Below are 17,663 nucleotides of genomic sequence, written 5' to 3'. Positions count from 1 at the left end.
CTCATGGCTTGATGACGGGTAAGGGATTTCTCTGGACATTTCTCACCTAAGACAGGCACAGCCTTTCTGCTGAACAGGGAAAGTCCCTGCTCTAAATATAATAAAAAGGGGGATATGTGGGAAGCCAGCTCGCTGGTGACCATGGGTTCCAACCCCTAAGCTTTGTAGAATTTGAACAGATGGCTGAGCGCCGTCGTTCGCTCTCCTCCAGGCTGTGGAGATGTCTCTGACGGGATTAGCTTGATGCCGGTACCTGGGGGCAACGTGACTGCTGGAACACCTATGCATCACGTCCAGGTCCGGAGGCACATCAAGTAGCCTAAGACATGAGCCCTCCACCCTAATCTTGCTTAATTTTATACAGAGAAGGGGGAACTGTGAGAGACTGCTTGGGCCTGCATAAGATGACTGCCCTCAACCTTAGCCTTTGCCTCGGTGGAAAAATCCCACTAGACTACATACGTGACTTATGGCAGGTCTAGCCCCTGGGCAAACAGGGAATCTTACAGAAAAAATAGCCCTTTGTGCTAACCACAGGGTCACGGGATCTGGAGCAGGAGGCCGGTGGTATTTCCTTGTCCTGCTTGCCCCTAGAGATTGTTAAGTTAAAGATTGCATAGGGTTAATTGTTGATGTATGCCTTCCCACTTACCCCTCCCCACATTTGGTAAAATACTGATTGCTGTATGGTTAAATGCTTGAGTGACTCATGTGATTGATTTGTTTGAACTGTCCAATAAGCTTGCTGAACCTTCCCCCTGGGATAACAGTATATAATCGTTTTGCTGAGCCAATAAAGCGCCTTTGATCAGAAACCAGACTTGGGCCGTGTACTCTAACTTCTTAAAGATTTCCTCCACAGACATTCAAGATCGGATCGGCCTCTGATGACCCACGAATAAGAGGCGGCTCTCACCTCCTATTCCCCGCGGGACGGGGTCCCCCCAGAGAGCCGCAAATCCCCAGCCTGGCACAGTCTAATTTTGAAAGCTTTCCTTTCCATCATGCTGCTTGCTACTTTTTAAGTGGCTTAACAAAAAGTTAAGGAAATAAGGCAAAATATTAAAAATGGTTGACTCTAAATGGGAAAGCCAGGGCTTACTAAACTATTTTTCCATGCTTCTGTGTTTCAAATTCTTTTTTATAAGAAAACATTTTAAAATCTTATTCTTTTTTGGGGGGTAGTGTGGGGGTCAAGCCCATGGTCTCATGTCATGTACACTAGACCCATGCTTTTTGTCTGAGCTACTTCCTCAGCTCACTTTCTTATACAATCATGTTGGCCTAATGATATTTTAGCCAATGACAGACCCGACAGACCACAGTGGGTCCCTGAGCCTGTACCACCTAATTATGTCATGACCATCTTAATTCTATAAAATTCACACAAAATAAAATCACCTAACATAGCATTTCTCAGAATAGCATTACCATTAAGTGACACATAATTGTATTTCCTACCCAGTGTATTGATGCATTCAACTTGCATGTTTAAATCTACTTGTCCTCAAGTTGCAAAACAAGTCACCCCCATGTTACAGCAGTCTCTCTTGGCATCCTGACTGCAGGATCCATCCACATGCCATGACCTAAGAGCCTGCTTCTTTTGTAGGACTGTCTCTGTTAATTCTCTTCAGTTGAAGGGCAAAGAAAAATTACCTGAAGGAGAAGGAGGTGAATTAAAGAAACTTTTTTCTAATAGCCAAATAGTCCTGGATTCAGCTTCAAGTGAATATTGATCCACAGATCAAAGGCTGAGACCAGGGTCCCATTTCTCTTTCCATCCTCAACTCCTCTTCCTCAATGTTACTTCCATCTCAGACAGGCCCTTAGCTTCTGGAGCTGTCTTCTTCCAGACGGACACAGGCAGGCTTTGTCCTAACATTCTCAGCATAAGTCCCAGGGCTTAATGTAATTGGACAGGCTTAGTAATGTGTTTCTGAATCAAGCACTCAAGCCAGGGAATATTGGCAATGATAAGTGGGTCACATTCCAGTCATCAGGGGCAGGGACTCTGGGAAGAAGAGAGGGATCTTCATGTGGCTGGACCATGGAAGGTGAGTTTTGGGGTACTTAGGGGAAATGGCAACAAGAAATTGGTGATTGGATTGATGACTCTGTCCTAATATATTTGTGTGGACGTGAGTTTTTGGTCTAAAGGATGCTTTGTTCTATAAAAGAAGGCCCCCAAAGTGGTTTTTGCACACTGAAATGGCTTGGCTGGTTGGCTGCCTTTGCCTTCTGCCTAAAGTATTAACCAGTATCGCTCGCACTCCACCCAGCTTCATCGGGTGCCATCTCTAGTTGAGATTGTAGCTCATAGAGTGACCAGGAGGTGGAGATGGAGAGTTGAGAAAGCAGTCTCCATTCTTTGGACTTCAACAACTTTTGAGTGAAGGGTAGCAAGGAAAACTGAAATTTGGTAACAAGAGATAATAAGGGAAAATGTTGAATTCAATACATTTTTACAAGCAGAATCAACCTGTGTAACCAGCATCCACCTGTCATGCTCTTTTCTGGCTGGTTCTTCTCTCTTCCCCCAAGATAAATACTATCCAGAGATTTTGTCCCGTTTTTATCATTTATATACACGTATGTGCTTTTACAGTATGTTTTTCGGGTCTGCCTTCTCACTTACCATTATATTTGTGAGTTTTCTACATGGGCCCATCCATAAAACCTTTACATTTATGACCTGTTTCATATCATTGTAGATGGATTGTTCTCATAGCTCTGTTATTTCCACATTGATTTGTACCCTCTACCGGTTGGTCTGTTCTACTTGAAGGTGGATGAATTTTGGGGTAATTGCCAGTTTGAGGTAATTATGACTTGTGTGGCTATGAAATTCTGACATATCTTTTTGGTGGATACATATGTATGTGCATTTTTGGGTTATATACCTATGAGTCACACTAAGGTTATACATATTTCTTTCCTATTATTGGATATTGCCAAGGTATACCCCATGTCACAGAGTACATGTACACACCTTTGGTGATGCCACTGCATTCGGCATACTAGGCATTTTCTGTCTTTTAGCCATTCAACTAGTTTGATTATTTTAGAAAAAAAGCTTTGCATACCATAATTTACATAGCATAAAATTCACTTGGTTTTATACATGGAATTCAACATTCTTTAGTAAATTTACGGAATTGTGCAATCACCACCACTATCCACTTTGAGAACAATTTCATGACTTCAGAAAGATCTCTTGTGCTTGTTTTAGATTTGTTTTGTAGTTTTTTGAGATGAAGTCTCTGTGTTGCTCAGGCAAACCTTAAATGTCTAATCTCAAATGATATTTCTGCCTCAGCCTCCTGAGCAGTTGAGACTACAGGCATTCAATAACATGCCTGCTTAGATTTGTTTTTAACCTTTGCTTCAGTAGTCTTTGGGCACTTTGCTAAGTAATACAAGTGATTTTAAAAACCCATAACAGGGCTGGGCACATAGTTCAGGGATAGAGCTCTTGCCTAGCATGTGCAAGGCCCTAGGTTTGGATAACCAATAACATCTAGTCCTCACAATCTAGAGGGAAGAAAGGTCTGTAGGTATGTAATTTGAGCATCATGATCATGATTCAGGGGAGGCACCAAGCAGTATGGTCTGTGTGGTGACCCAGAAGATTTCAGTTTTTCCACATCTTTAACTGCAAAACGGGGTGGAATGATGTCAAACTGCAGAAGCTGACATGGGGGTCTGCAGGAACATTAAATGCTGAGCTAAGTGAGGCTTTACCATGCAGTGTCTGGGAAAAGGAGCTTTCTCATCATATCGAGGACAGTGAAGAACAAGTCTACCTTCCCCACTGAAGAGTCTTTACTACTTTTTCACTATTGCCTCCAGTACTTGGTACAGTGTCTCACATAAACCAAGTGTTTTAGAAACAACACAAATGTATTCTTTTAAGGTCTGAGAACTCAAAATTGGAAATCAAAGTGTTAACATGATCATTCTCCCTTTGAAGTCACAAAGGGAGACTCATTCTTCACCTCTTCTGGCAGCTGCTGGTCATCTCTGGCACCTCTTGACTTGTACCTGAATCACTTCTCGCTCTGTTGTCACAGGGAGCTTTCCCTTGGGGGAACTTCTTTTCCCTGTTCTTATAAGGGCACCAGTGATATTGAATTTAGGGTCAGGCCCTCAGGCACCCTCCTCTATCTCCTCAAAGGTGGAAATGGCCTGTATTTGTGGACTGACTCCAGTACTACCTACCAGTGGCACAACCAATCCACTCCAGCCATCAAGGGCATGAAAACATCAACATTGTTAACACTTTGTTAGGAATCTCTACACAAGATATAGGGACCTTGCACTTTTACAGGGTTGAAGTTGAAGATAGCAGGAAGCAGCAGGACTCATGGCGTTGGGATTCTCCTGGCCCTGAAGTTCCAAAACTGTACGGAAAAGGGGAGATCAGGGAGGTGGCTCAGGACCCTGGATTTCCAATCCTTCTCCCAACACCGCAGCCTCACCTGCAAAAGTGTTCTTTGAAAATGCTTGAGAGATTCTAAGGAAAACTGAAGACAAAACACCATCGCTTCAGAGCGTCCTGGAAGGCTGAAAGCAGAGGGGAACAGAACAAGGATCTTTCAGAGAATTTTCAGAAGCCAGTGGCCTCAGAAGTGCTCTGAATGCAGAGGGGAGGAGCCTCATCAAATGAGAAACCTGAGCCTTTTGTCCTGTTGGTGGGGTTGTAAAACGGCCTGGATGCTATAGAAAACAACATAGCAGTCTTCTCCAAATTACACAGAATTATCATTTGATTCAACAATTCCACATCTGGATACATACCTCAGTTGAAATCAGGGGCTCAAGCCTAGAATTACATTCCCATGTTCACTAAATAGGATTATTCACAAGAACCAAAATGTGGAAACAACCCACGTGTCTACCAAAGGGTGGATGAACAAAATGTGGTATGCATATATCCTAGAATATTATTCTCTTAAAAATTCTGATGCTTGCTATAACATGCATATACCTTGAGGATATTATGTTACGTGAAATAAGACAGCTGCAAGAGGAAAATATTGTCTGATTCCACTTTTGTATTACCCAGAAGAGCCCAATTCATAGAGACAGACAGAAGGATGGTGTCTCCAGGGGCAGAGGGAAGGGGAACGGAGAGTCATGGTTGAGGAGGTTCAGTTTTGGTTTTGGAAATAAAGAGTTTTGGAGCAAAATGGAGCTGATGGTTGCACAAGGTAAATGTACTTAATGAAACTGAATTGTACACTTAAAAATAACTAAAATAGGAGATTTTGTGTTGTGCGTATTTTAACTCAGAAACAGACAGTAGGTTCTGCTCATAACATGCATCCTGTATACTCATCAAAAGACAGAACTGAAAGTTGAAGATTCCTGTTTCCTGATATTGTACATCTGTTTCACCTTCAGTCAGTAACATGTTTCTGATTCCTTCATTCTGAGCAGAGGAAGGAGGAGAAGCAGATCAGGAAAGGTCTCTAGCATTAGTGCTGTCCTCAGGAGGCATCCAACTCTGTAGGTCTGTGTGGGGGAATGAGGTAATCAGAAATCCTCCTTGTTGATAAGGACTCTTCACCTGCACTTCTCTTTATTAAGGCAAAATCCACGTCTAAAATTCATCTTCTGGTAATTCTGAAGCATACAACTCAGTGTCATTTCCTTATTCTGTGCTGTGAAACGGTCACCATTCCTAGGTAAAGAACACCTACATCATCCCGAATGGTAACTCTATATTCATTAAACTATCATTCTCCATTCACCACTCTCAGCCACTGAGGATCACTAATGTGCTAAGGATTGGCCTATTCTGGATATTTTATATAAATGAAGGCATGCAATATTTGGCTTTCTTTTTTGTCTGTCTTCTTTCACTTAGCATGTTTGAAAAGTCCATCTATGTTGTAGTGTCTGCCAGTACTTCTTCCTTTTATGGCTAAATAACATTCTATTGTATGAATGTACCATATTTTGTTCAACCATTCATTACCTAGGGTGTATTCGTCTTTCAGCTACTGTGAAATGTTGCCAGGAACATTTGTGCACAAATTTAAACTGCCACTTTTAATTCCTTTGGATGTGTACCTATGAGTGGAGTTGCTGAATTACCTAGGTGGTAATCATACTGTTTTTCCACAGTGACTGTCACATTTTACAATTCTACCAGCAATGTATGAGGGTTTGGGTTTCTCCACATACATGCCAATAGTTATTTTATGATTAAAACATTATGGCCATCTTGGTGTATTCCACTGTGGTTTTACTTTGCATTTCTCTAGTGCCTTATGATATTGAGCATCTTTTCATATGCTTGTGGGCAATGTGTATGTTTTCTTTGGAGAAATAATCTATTTGCATAATCTATTTGTTGTTTTGTTTTGTTTTGGTTTGGTTTTTTGTCCATTTTTGCACTTAATCTTAGCCAAAAGGCCAAGAAGTGGTATTTTTTGTCCATTTTTAGTTGTATTTGTCTTTCTGTTGTTGAGTCATGGGCTCTTTATGTGTTCTGAATACAAGACCTTCAGATTCAAGATACACAAATATTTCCTCCCATCTTATTCTGCAGGTTGTCTTTTCACTTCCTTGATATTGTGTTTTGATGCATGAAACTTCATTTTCATAAAATCCAATTTACTTTCCACAGTTAATGGTTAAATTATAGTAAATCCTATATAGGTTATGTAGATTGAAACATATATGTAAAAACAAAAACAATTGTCTTGGTCAAGCTTTCCCATTGGTAGGACAGAAAATCCAAGACCCACAACTGAAAGAAGGAGAAGTTTAATTTGGCTTATGGTTTCAGAGGATTCTATCCATGGTTTGCTGGTTCCAAGTCAGTAGCATCATGGAAGAAGGGTGTGGTGGAGCAAAGCTGCTTAGCTCATGGTGGCCTGGTAGTAAAGTGGAGGAATGGTACCCAGGAAGAGACAAGGCCAGAGGCCAGATAGAGCACCTAAGGTCATACCTCTATGACCTTCACAGAGAAACCCAGAAGTATACTAATCCCTTGTTCAGCTATCAAGTCAGCCAAGTTAACAATTAAGATTAATCATCATATATCAAAAGATTTGGGGTGGTAAGATTATAGATGATTTATACATGTGCATACATGCATATATCTTTGGGTTTTTTCCACTTTAAAAATTATCTCCAACACCAAAAAATGCTATTTCATATGATACAAATAGCCTTTCCTTGGTTAATTTTATCAAATCAAATCAGAAAGACTGAAAAATACAAGAATAGAGTTTAAAAATCCTCACAGGAAGAACCAGAAATCTTAACTCTGCTTTGAACAACCACTTTGAAAGACAGCTGAACAATTTATGAATTAAACATACATGAACCATATGATGTAACTTCACACACAGGTATTTTCCCCAGGGAAATGAAAGGCTATATTCATACAAAGACTTGTAGAAGAATGATTATAGCATAATAGCAATTTTTTTTTTTTAAACAGGGTCTCACTATGTAGTTGAGACTGACCTGGAACTCACTATATAGCCCTGGGTGGTCTCGAACTCACGGTGATCCTCCTGCCTCAGCCTCCCGAGTGCTAGGATTACAGGCGTGCACCACCATGCCTGGCTTTATAGCAACTTTATTTTTAAGGTCAAAGCCAGAAAAAGTACAACTGGCATCTGCAGAAGGACACATAGACAATTTTGGTTCACCTACATAATGGCGTATGACAGCTCAACCACTGACAAGAAGCAGTACACATGAAACTAACAGGGTTATGAGGAGTGAATAAATCCTACCACCATCAGCCCCCAAATAAAAACAAAACCAAAAGCAACCAATATGGTTACAGATCTATCACCCCTAGAAAATACAAAGTACTGCCTAGAGACAAAATGTGTTAGTTGGAAGGGAGGAAGCAAATGATTACAAGTGGCCATAAGGAAACTTTGAGGGTGATGTATATAGGTGCTCATCATCACCATGGAGATGAGTTTCCAGGGGGTTCCTGTATACCAAGATTCAACTAATTTTATATTTTAAACATGTTGGTTCATTGTATATCAATTACAGTGCAATAAAACTGCTTAAAAAGAAACTCCCCATCTGACCCTCCCACCATGTATAGCTCATCGCTTTATTTATTTATTATTTTTGCAGTACTGGCGATTGACTCCAGATCCTTGGCATTGAACTACATCCTCAGCCCTTTGTTATATTTTATTTCCCGACAGGGCCTTGCCAAGTTGCTGAGTTGCCCGGGTTGTAATTGAATTTCATCACATTTATTAGCATTTTTTGTATACTGAAGTATAACATGGATTAAATGATAAATTAAATGAGTATTTTGAAGTGAATTAATAAACACAGTCTGGGCATGGTGGTACATACCTGAAATCCTGGCACTTAGCAGGCTGGGGTGGAAGTACGATTGCAAATCCAAGACCAGCCTGGTCTACATAGTGAGTCAAAGGCCACCTCACTACATAGTGAGATCTTGTCTCAAAAAATAAAAATAAAAAATAAAAAATAAAAATAAATAAATAAATAAATAAACTTTGAGTAAGACTAAGACAAAGGAGGGTCATTACCTCTGAGTCCAGGGCTCAGGCATTGCCAATAGATTTATTTTAGAAAGAGCCCGTAAGAAGAAGCCTTCCTTTTCCTATGTGAGATCATCTCCCTTTTGTGTCCCTAAAGATATACATTCACACACACATTTGGTTGACAGGTAGGGGCCAGGGTGCCTGAGAGGAAAAGCAGACCCTTGGAAGTGACACAGGAAAAGGAGAAAGGCTAGAAGAATCTTCCCATCTTGGACGGGAGCTCCCAGTATCAGCCAGTCAAAACACCCTGCTTCTGTCATTACAGAGATTTAGTTGTGGCCAGCCCTATGAACACACTGTTTCCTAACCAGCTCTATACCCTTTACCACTCCCTCCCATTTATGGCACAGAGGGGAGTTTCCCAGAGTTCCTTCATAAGGCACAGGTAGGTAAGAGAGCATATAGAAGTCCAGTCACTCTGCTGAGAGGCAGAAGGCAGGTCTCTACTCAAATAGCCTGGTGTTGAGACTTTACTTCTCTAGGAATAGATAACCGCCAAGAAGAAGGAGGCCATGCTGAGGATGGAAGTGAGGGAGAACTCAAGTGAACTCCAAGCTTCCCTTTTTGTTTCTTGCTTTTAGTTGACTTTCAAAATCACTAATTTTGGAGGTCAGACAGCTGAGTAGGATATTACCAGTCTCCTGCCAGTGCTGCTATAAATGACACTGTGTAGGTTATAATAATAACAGTGGTGTAGGTCATGTTATAGGGACTTGAAGGCTGCTTTTCTCAGAATCATTCACTTCTACCTGGCCTGCACCTGATAGGTGACCTGTTGGCAGCAGAAAACCAAAAACTGCACCCTAAATCATGCTACTGCAACCATGTTCTGAACACGTGTCCCATGAAGACTGACTAGTCACGCGTAGATGACTGAGGACGTTTCAATTACCATTCACTACTTCTTTATCCCATAAATGCCCCTAAACCTTGTCCTCAGGGAGGAAAATGAGACAAAGGCCTGTGACTTCTAGGCAAGTCCATGTTAGGAATCAGCTCCTTTTCTTCTGCAAATCTGCTATTTTGGCAATAGCTACTCTGAGTGGCAGGCAAGCAGCACCTGGCTTGGTAACAAGCTAACAAGTGCCCAGTTCCTGAAGAATCTACTTCCTCCCTTTCTACTCAAAGATCAGGGTAAAAGAAAGCCTGTTTGTGTATACCTGGCTTTGTTTGGGCTTCTCTTCAGAACATAGACACACAGTTTTACTGGGGAAGTAACTCACCAGACTACAGAACTGTTCTCCACTTCTCATGCAGCTAAAAATGACCAAGATTCAAGCTGATGAGACTTGAGTAGAAGGAATATATGGAGTTTGGAGAACAGCTTGGGTGTAGCCGCATGGCTGTGTGGTACTTTGTCCTTCCTTCTTTCCTTCTAGAAACTTCTAGAATTTTCTGAAATGGAACATATGTGGCCATGGATAGCCTGCAGTATGGAAACCATACTAGAGAAGTCTGGGCAGAGACAGGAGAGGGAACAATGGTGACAGGCCAGGGTCAGCACAGATGCCTGCCCCAGAGTTCTGTTACAGGAGAAAGAACTCTCTCCTTGGCCTGTGCTCCAGTTTTTCTGGGTTTTCTGCTGTGTGGACAAATTTAAACCCAACAGAAGCATTGGCTTTGTGGTAAATTGTGTAAATTTGACCTGGACCCTTCCCTTGTAAACACAGATATTCTTGTCTGATTAAAAGGCAGGACTTAGAGGGACACAGATAATTTTAAGATCCAGTGCCTTCACCTGCTCCCACCCAAGTCCACTGGTAATAATCACGACCTCAGGTTCACTTTGGGTACCTGTATCTCCTAAGTTCACGTGGCAGAGTAAGGTCGAGGCTGAAAACACTTCGTGGCCTCAGGGGACAGGGGACAGAGAGGAGATGGTGTCCCAGCTGTGTCATGTAGGATCTGCCCATGGAGACAGCTTGTCCTGTGGAGAGAGCACCATAACTCTGTTTAGCACACCTCATGTCTGGCATGGCAGGAACTATGTAGCTTCCGTATTAAAGGGTTGCATGTGTAATCCACACCCAAACCCATGGAGACGGATGGGAAACAAGGCCCCAAGAAATGCAAGGACTGGCACAGGCACAGGACAATGGCAGAGTCCAGAGGAGAAGGGAGGGAGCTTATCTCCTATGCCAGAACTCAGCTATCTTCCAAAGGGCTTGCTTTAGGGGGACAGGCAGCCCCCAAGATACTGGGGACATCAGCTTATCCATCCTATTTGAGATTGATTTCTCTAAGCATCTTATTATATACACAACACACAGACACACAGACACACACACACACACATACACACACACATACTGATGTCATAGGCGGTGAGCAGAAAGTGGTATGGGAGGTGATAAGTGAAATGGAGAAAGAGACTGCAGGAAGCTCTGTCAGGGGATGGGAGCTTCCAGTCTTCAGGCACCAGAACCAGGGCCCATAGTAGGGAAAAAGAAGATGCTAGGGTTTAAGGGTTGGGGATCACTCAGGTGCCCAGGTGTCTTCCTGGTATGGCCTGGGCAGCCAGAGAGGACAGGTCCTGGGCCCTTCGTTCATTTGACTGAGCCCTTCAACAAGGACAAGACCCCAAGAGTGGAACAGAGCAGAGAACATTTCACTTTCCTTCCTTGTACACTGCTGAGCTTTGAGTTGGTCCCCACAAGGATCCCACAGGTTTACCACATTTTTGTGGCTCCTGGTGCCCACTCTATTCAGGTCCTAGGATCATAGGGTCTGCACCCTGGAGGTTGGTGAAATGACATGGGAAGGGCAGAAGGGATAAGAGTACTGAACCACTTATCCTTTGACTGCAACAAGCCCTTCCTTTTGAAGCTCAGAGTCTCATGTGGAGGTGGGGACAGACCCTTGCCCTAGATGTGGTAAAGAGGGATTGGTTGTAGACTTGATTTTAGAGCCCACACAGGCAGCAGGGGAAAGGGAAGCTCATGAGATCCCTCCTAATGTCCTTGGATTCTGCAGGTTGGTTAGCTAAGGCCTTCAAGTCACTGAAGCAAAAATCTGTCTTGGGTGGTGGTTTTCCCTACTTAGGTGCAGTTCTTGGCTGGCCCAGCAGGGGAGGCTGTCTCTACTCTGCTCTGAGGACTTGGAGCCAGGAGAGACATCTAGAGGCCATTTTGGCCATCTGGGCCACAAATGAGAATTGACCTTTATCACTTCTTGGCCTTTTGGCTAAGATCAAGTGTAGAACTGACGTTTCTGTTATGAACAGAAACAGGATTGTTAGTTTGAGCCCAGTCCAGAAAACTTGGTGAAACGTTCTTAAGAAAAGAATGGTTTTGGAATATAGGTGATTGGTAGAACACCCCTGGGTTCGATACCCAGTAACAAAACAAAGAAAATAAAGTGATAAACAAAACAAATAAAACCACGATAGTTCTGAGATGTTCTGATTTATTCAAATGCCTCCCATTCTCACCTTGTTCCTAGGACTGAATTAGGCCTAGAACCCGTAGAGAAAAAGTCCAACATTGTCCTTGCCCTCCAAGAGCTCAGAGCTTGGAGGAGAGGGACAAAGCACTAAAGAATGTAATGGAAGAGAAGACCCAATGGTATAACCCAATAAAGCCAGTGCCGTAAGACAGGGCTGAGAAGATGATGGGGGGGCATCTGGAGAGGCCTCACTGCATTGACACCGTTGTCTGAAGGAATGAGTACTGAGATCTAGTTCTGCACAATGATTATAACAGTGTGACAGTGAGAAGGATCAACTCTCTGGAATTTGAAAGTTAAAAATGTTTTTAGTGAGACAGGAAGTTAGGAGAGGGCAGCTTAACCTTAACCCCAACCCTAACCCAGAGAGTTTTCAGTAAAAGTAAATAACCACTGTGTATCAGTTCATCCTTTGGTGTTGGAACAGTTTTTCTACAATTTCAATGTTAGAAGGCAGGGGAGAAAAAAAGACTGACTCTTCCTACAGGAAAAACTGGAAGAAGAAAATGTTGAAAAGTATACCTTAGAATCCATAGCCAGAGAGAGGGTCTATATTGCAGGGGTACAAATAGGTCTCGCAAGTCCATTTTGTGAGAGAAAAGACAAACTCTTGAAATTCAAAAGGGAATCTCCACAGATGGCCAAAAATGTATAAAATGCCGATCCCCCAATGTGGATTCACACAGGCACACTTCACTGAGATGTCCTGTGTTCCCATTCAACTGGCAGGTTTTAAAGCTGGTACCAAAGAGCCCTGGTGAGAATGTGAGAGGCAGAGAAGAGCCCTGTCCAGCAGCTCCCATCAGAGGTCTACACAGTCTTTCTACCTCACAGGAGAGAGCTGCACAACCTTTTAAGATTTCTTTCCAAGACTGTTGTTCCCAGCACTGTTTGAAACAGGAAGGAACTGGGTGTAAGGACAAATTTTATTTATTGCCCTTTGCCGTGCACGGTCTCCTAATTAATTTGGCTGATCCACTAAAAGAACGTCCACCAGCCTTAAATAAGTACAAAAGGGAAAGTTTATTGAAGGATATGCGCATACAGAAAACAAAAGTAAGAATGGAGAGGACAAAGAAAGAGGAGAGTCCTCTAACAGCAAGAGGGACTCTATCCAGGAAATTACCCTTAGGCTCTCTGGCAACAACACCGGAATGTTGGAGGAATTAGGTTCATCACTCGCAACACAGCACGGGTCTTTTCAGCAGTCCCTTCGGCTACAAGTCTCAATCCCAGGTGTAAAACAGCAGCAGCAGCCTGGGCTAGGCGGGCTGTTTATATAGACAAAGGTAGTAAATCTATCTGTACTTTTGGTGCGGAAAAAGGTGAATGTGCTTGCAGTCGCGTCCCAACCAGGCCCTGGCCAGGGGTCCGGGAGGGGCGGAATGCATCACATTCCTTATCTTGATGTTAAGAACATCTGGTCTTTTTAACAAAGTCCTCCCTGTTTTTTCCCAGGGAACTGGCCAGATATCCAGGGAAAGAAGAGGTGAACTAGTGATTATGCACCTTAGAGAGCTGAAAGCCTTAACCCAAGCCTTTCCAACTTAAAGTTTTAACTTTCCTTACACCAGGACCCTCCCTAACATCTATGTAGAATGTCTGGTGGATCTGTATGGGCCATGCGAACCAGTGGAAGTTGTGGGGATACTCATCTGGGTCTCTCTGGACACATGGAAAGAGGCCAAGGAATCTGATCATGAAGAAAATACATGAGCAGCCAGGCATGGTGTGCACACCTGTAATCCCAGCACTCGGGAGGCTGAGGCAGGAGGATCGCTGTGAGTTCAAGTGAGTTCCAAGTCAGTCTCAACTACATAGTGAGACCCTGTCTCAAAAAAAACAAAACAACAAAAAAAAGAAAATACACGATGCATGAAGAAAGTCTGTACAGTGGATCTCAATTTTTAAAATAAAATGTTCATGACATCAATCTGCATACACACATAGATGTGCAAGAATCTGTGTCCAAGAATGCAGCTCAGCAACATAGCTACTTATGGAGAACCTCGCTCAAAATAAAAAATAATTTTTTAAATGGGAGGTTAATACAGTTCAGTACAATGCTCTGCATCCAATCCCCAGAAACTGAATTAAAATAAATAAAACCCGGGAGAGTGAGGGAGGGCAGAGTACTGTTTTATCATCTCTTGGTCTTTCTAAAGTGAAGTGTGCCCTGAGTGGTTTAAACCTTCACACATTTCTTGGGCACCTTAACTTTCAAAAATGATCACAGCCAGGGATTTAGCTCAGTGGTTCCACTGCCTGCCTCACAAGCACAAGGACCTGAGTTCAAAACCCAGTACCAAGAAAAAAAAAGATCAAATTCCACAAAAGATAGGGAAAAGATAGATATTCATCAAAGGATACAAAGTCTCAGTCACAATGGAGAAGAAATTTTTAATGATCAACTGAACTGCATGGTGACCACAGTAAATAAGCATATCATTCAAAACTGCTAAACAATGGGATCTATAACCAGTCATTGTGAAAGAAATTTTAGATAAGGTGGTAGATAATTATATTAAAATCTTTCCACAAAGTATCCATAGATTAAAACAGCACATTGCATCCCATCAGTATAAGCAGTTATTGTGAATTACCAATAATATCCTATACCTATAATCCTAGCACTATGGGAGGCTAAGGAAAGAGGCTAAAACATTTTAACCCAAGCTGGGAAATTGAGTAAATTAGTTAGAGCCTGTCTCAAAACAAAAAACAAAAAACAAACAAACAAAAAAACCACAACAACAAATTTTAAAAGCATGAGAATATAGCTCATGCAGAAATCCTTGAGATCACTGAACATATTCTTTAATTATCCTGTCATGAAATTTTTATATGTAGAACTGTTTTCATATTTTATTTGTTAATATTTACTGCTACATTAAAATAAAAAACAAAGAAAGTGTTTTGAAAAAAAACAAAAACAAAAAAGAAACTACTGGTTCAAATCTTAGTCCAAAACAAAGAAAGAAAGAACAATTTCAGAAAAAGAATGATCAAATTCTCCTCATACTGAGATATGCAAGACCTCACAAGATATATTTAGTAGCATATCTGTACCATCTCACTTAAAAGGTTAAAAACTGGGCCGGGGATTTAGCTTAGTGGTTCAGTGGCCTGCCTCACAAGCGCAAGGACCTGAGTTTGATCCCCACTACCAAAAAAAAAGGTTAAAAATTAAAATTCAAAATAATGTGACTACCTGACAGGAGACCAATACCTACATGATGGTAAACCCTATGAAAGGTGTAATGACTAAAGCACATATGCAAGGAAAACTGGCAGAGCTTTGGCTGGTAAAATTATAGATGATTTTTATGTTTTCCTTTTAACATTTTTCTCCAAAACAAGGCTATTCAGTTTTATATAACATTCTTAGCTTTTTCTCAGGCTACTTATACAAAATCAAATCAGAAAACACTGAAAATTCAAGGACACCGAAAATTCAAGGACACCAAAACAAAACCCCACAAACTCTTTTACTTGCTTCAAGTGATACTTCAACAATTTCTAAGTCAGACATATACCAGCAATATGATTCAGCAATTTCACATCAAAGTATTTTCCCCTTGAAATAAAATTCTATGCCCCTACAAATATGTGTATAGGAATGGCCATAACAGCTTCATTTTTCAAATTCTTTCCCTTTTTGGGAAGTTTTCTGGCATTAATTCTGCGAAGTTTTTTTAATGTCATTTGTACTTTCTCCTGCTTTTTCATGGATTCCTATCAGTCTCACATTATTCTTCTTTGCATAATAGCAGCTGTGGGATAGATTTAGCATGGTCCCTTGCTCTTTTTAAGAGGTCCCTCTTTTCATGGTCACTGACTACAACCCTATCTTCTATATCTGATATTCTATCTTCAGATTCACTCATTCTGCTGCAAGTGCTTTCAATAGAGTTTTTAATCTCCTGGATATCTGTTTGAATCTGTTTCATGGATTCCATTTCTTTTTTATGTTGGGCATTCAAGGTTTTCATTTCTTTCCTATGCTGGGCATTCATGGCTTCCATCATGGTCCTGCGCTCCTGTATGTTTTTTTAATCTGTGTCTGTTATAGGGTCTCTAATAATGTCTTTCACCTTGCTCACCATCTCTGTGGTAATCTTGGAAATTGTTTCTGTTTATAATTTTTCTAGAACCTCATTCATCTGTTTTGTTACTTCCTGTGCTATGGGTGCAGGGTGTCCAGGTGGTTGACTATCCATCCTTTCAACCTCATTTCCCCCAGAATATGCCTTTGGTGAGCTGGAAGTCTGTGTCTGTGCCTTGCTTAAATGTCTTCTCATTTCTATTTCTGCTTTTGGTACTGTCCTTGGTTAAATTCCTGGGTTGTTACTTTGATCTTCCAGATATAGCTGGTCTTTAGGTTCTGAGTTTCTAATTACACTGAGACACTCTCATTTTCATAATACCAGGAAGGACAACTGAGTAGATCAATCACAACACATTAGCCCAAGTGATATAATCAGCAACAACAGTAACATCAAACATAGTTTAGAAAATGAGAATTTGTGCAAGTTATTAATCTACCACTTTTGACCATGTGAATTAAATCAAAATTAAGGGCAAGCCCAAAATATGTTTATAGTGAACAAACTCTTCAATATAGCAACTTTACACTCTGTGATGGGGTCTTTGAAGGAGGGAGGGATAGGTAGGATAGGGAAATATTAGAAGGCCAGAGGGCACAGAAGATCATGCAAACTCTGTTAAACTGGAGAAGACAGAACAAAACAACATATACAACAACAGAACAACATAACAGCAACAGGTAGGCTAGAAATTGTATTCACTTTCCTTTAAAACTAGTGACAATTGAGAAAAGGAAAAAAAGAAAAAGCAAGAAAAAAGAAATTCGAATTAGGACAGGAACAAAAAGGGAGAGTAATGAAGAACAGGTGCGGGAGGAGAGAGAGAGACAGTGAGAGGGAGACAGAGACAAAGAGAAAAAAAGGAAAAAATTTGAGAAGAGAAAAGAAAGAGATAGGTAAAAATTTTTAAAAATTATTAAAAGAGGGCTGGGGAATTAGCTCAGTGGTTTGGTGGCCTGCCTTGCAAGTGCAAAGACCCGAGTTCAATCCTCGGTACCAAAAAAAAAAAAAAAAATTATTAAAAGAGAAAAAATTACTTTGAAAATAATAAAAATAAAGGGGCTCCTTCATGGTATGTTTCTGTGACACAATAAACAATGTGGGCAGGAGTGTGCAAATCTAAGTCAACTTAGTATCAGCAAGGCAGCAGCTGACCCTGGAGGTTCTGGATGGTTTCTGGCACAAAGGCCCAAATGGAGACCTCTGAACTTCTGCTAGGTGGAGCACTACAAGGTTCCAATGCAGGTTTCAGCTACCCTTCCCCTGAACAAAGTCCAGATTCCAATGGAAGGTAGTGATCCCTTCAACTTACTCATGATGGTGGTCTGGTGTGCCTTTATTGCAGAAATTTTCTTCACTTTTCCACTGGGCTTCAATTTTCATCTAGAAGTCCCCTTTCTCTTGTTTACTTCTCTCTCTCTCTCATCTGGAGCTCAATGGCCCTTTTGCCCTGCTGTGGTTTGATCCAGGTATTGGTATGGCCCAGCAGCCAGAGGCTCACATAGGGGGAGGGGAGACTGCATAGGTGTTCAGGGGGCTGGGTGGG

At 41.5% G+C, this 17,663-nt stretch overlaps 1 protein-coding gene across 2 annotated transcripts in view; it reads right to left on the bottom strand.

Moving 5' to 3' along the window:
- Prpsap2 (phosphoribosyl pyrophosphate synthetase associated protein 2) overlaps positions 1-17,464 on the bottom strand; it is a 105,293-nt gene extending 87,829 nt beyond the window's left edge. Inside the window, exons 1-3 of one of the 2 annotated variants that reach the window (XM_010618912.2) lie at positions 17,430-17,464; positions 10,362-10,494; positions 9,791-9,962 (exon numbers count right to left, since the gene is read on the bottom strand). The gene's annotated coding sequence lies outside the window, so the exon portion shown is untranslated. The remainder of the gene's footprint in view (positions 1-9,790; positions 9,963-10,361; positions 10,495-17,429) is intronic. The other variant, XM_010618913.2, reaches the window with a different exon arrangement.
- Between the last annotated feature and the right edge of the window lie 199 nt (positions 17,465-17,663).

Source organism: Fukomys damarensis, unplaced genomic scaffold (assembly GCF_012274545.1).
Source record: "Fukomys damarensis isolate Sample0158 unplaced genomic scaffold, DMR_v1.0_HiC HiC_scaffold_13, whole genome shotgun sequence".
Taxonomy (NCBI): domain Eukaryota; kingdom Metazoa; phylum Chordata; class Mammalia; order Rodentia; family Bathyergidae; genus Fukomys; species Fukomys damarensis.
The sequence above is the reverse complement of the archived record's forward strand: the minus strand, read 5'-3'. Positions and strand labels throughout refer to the sequence as shown.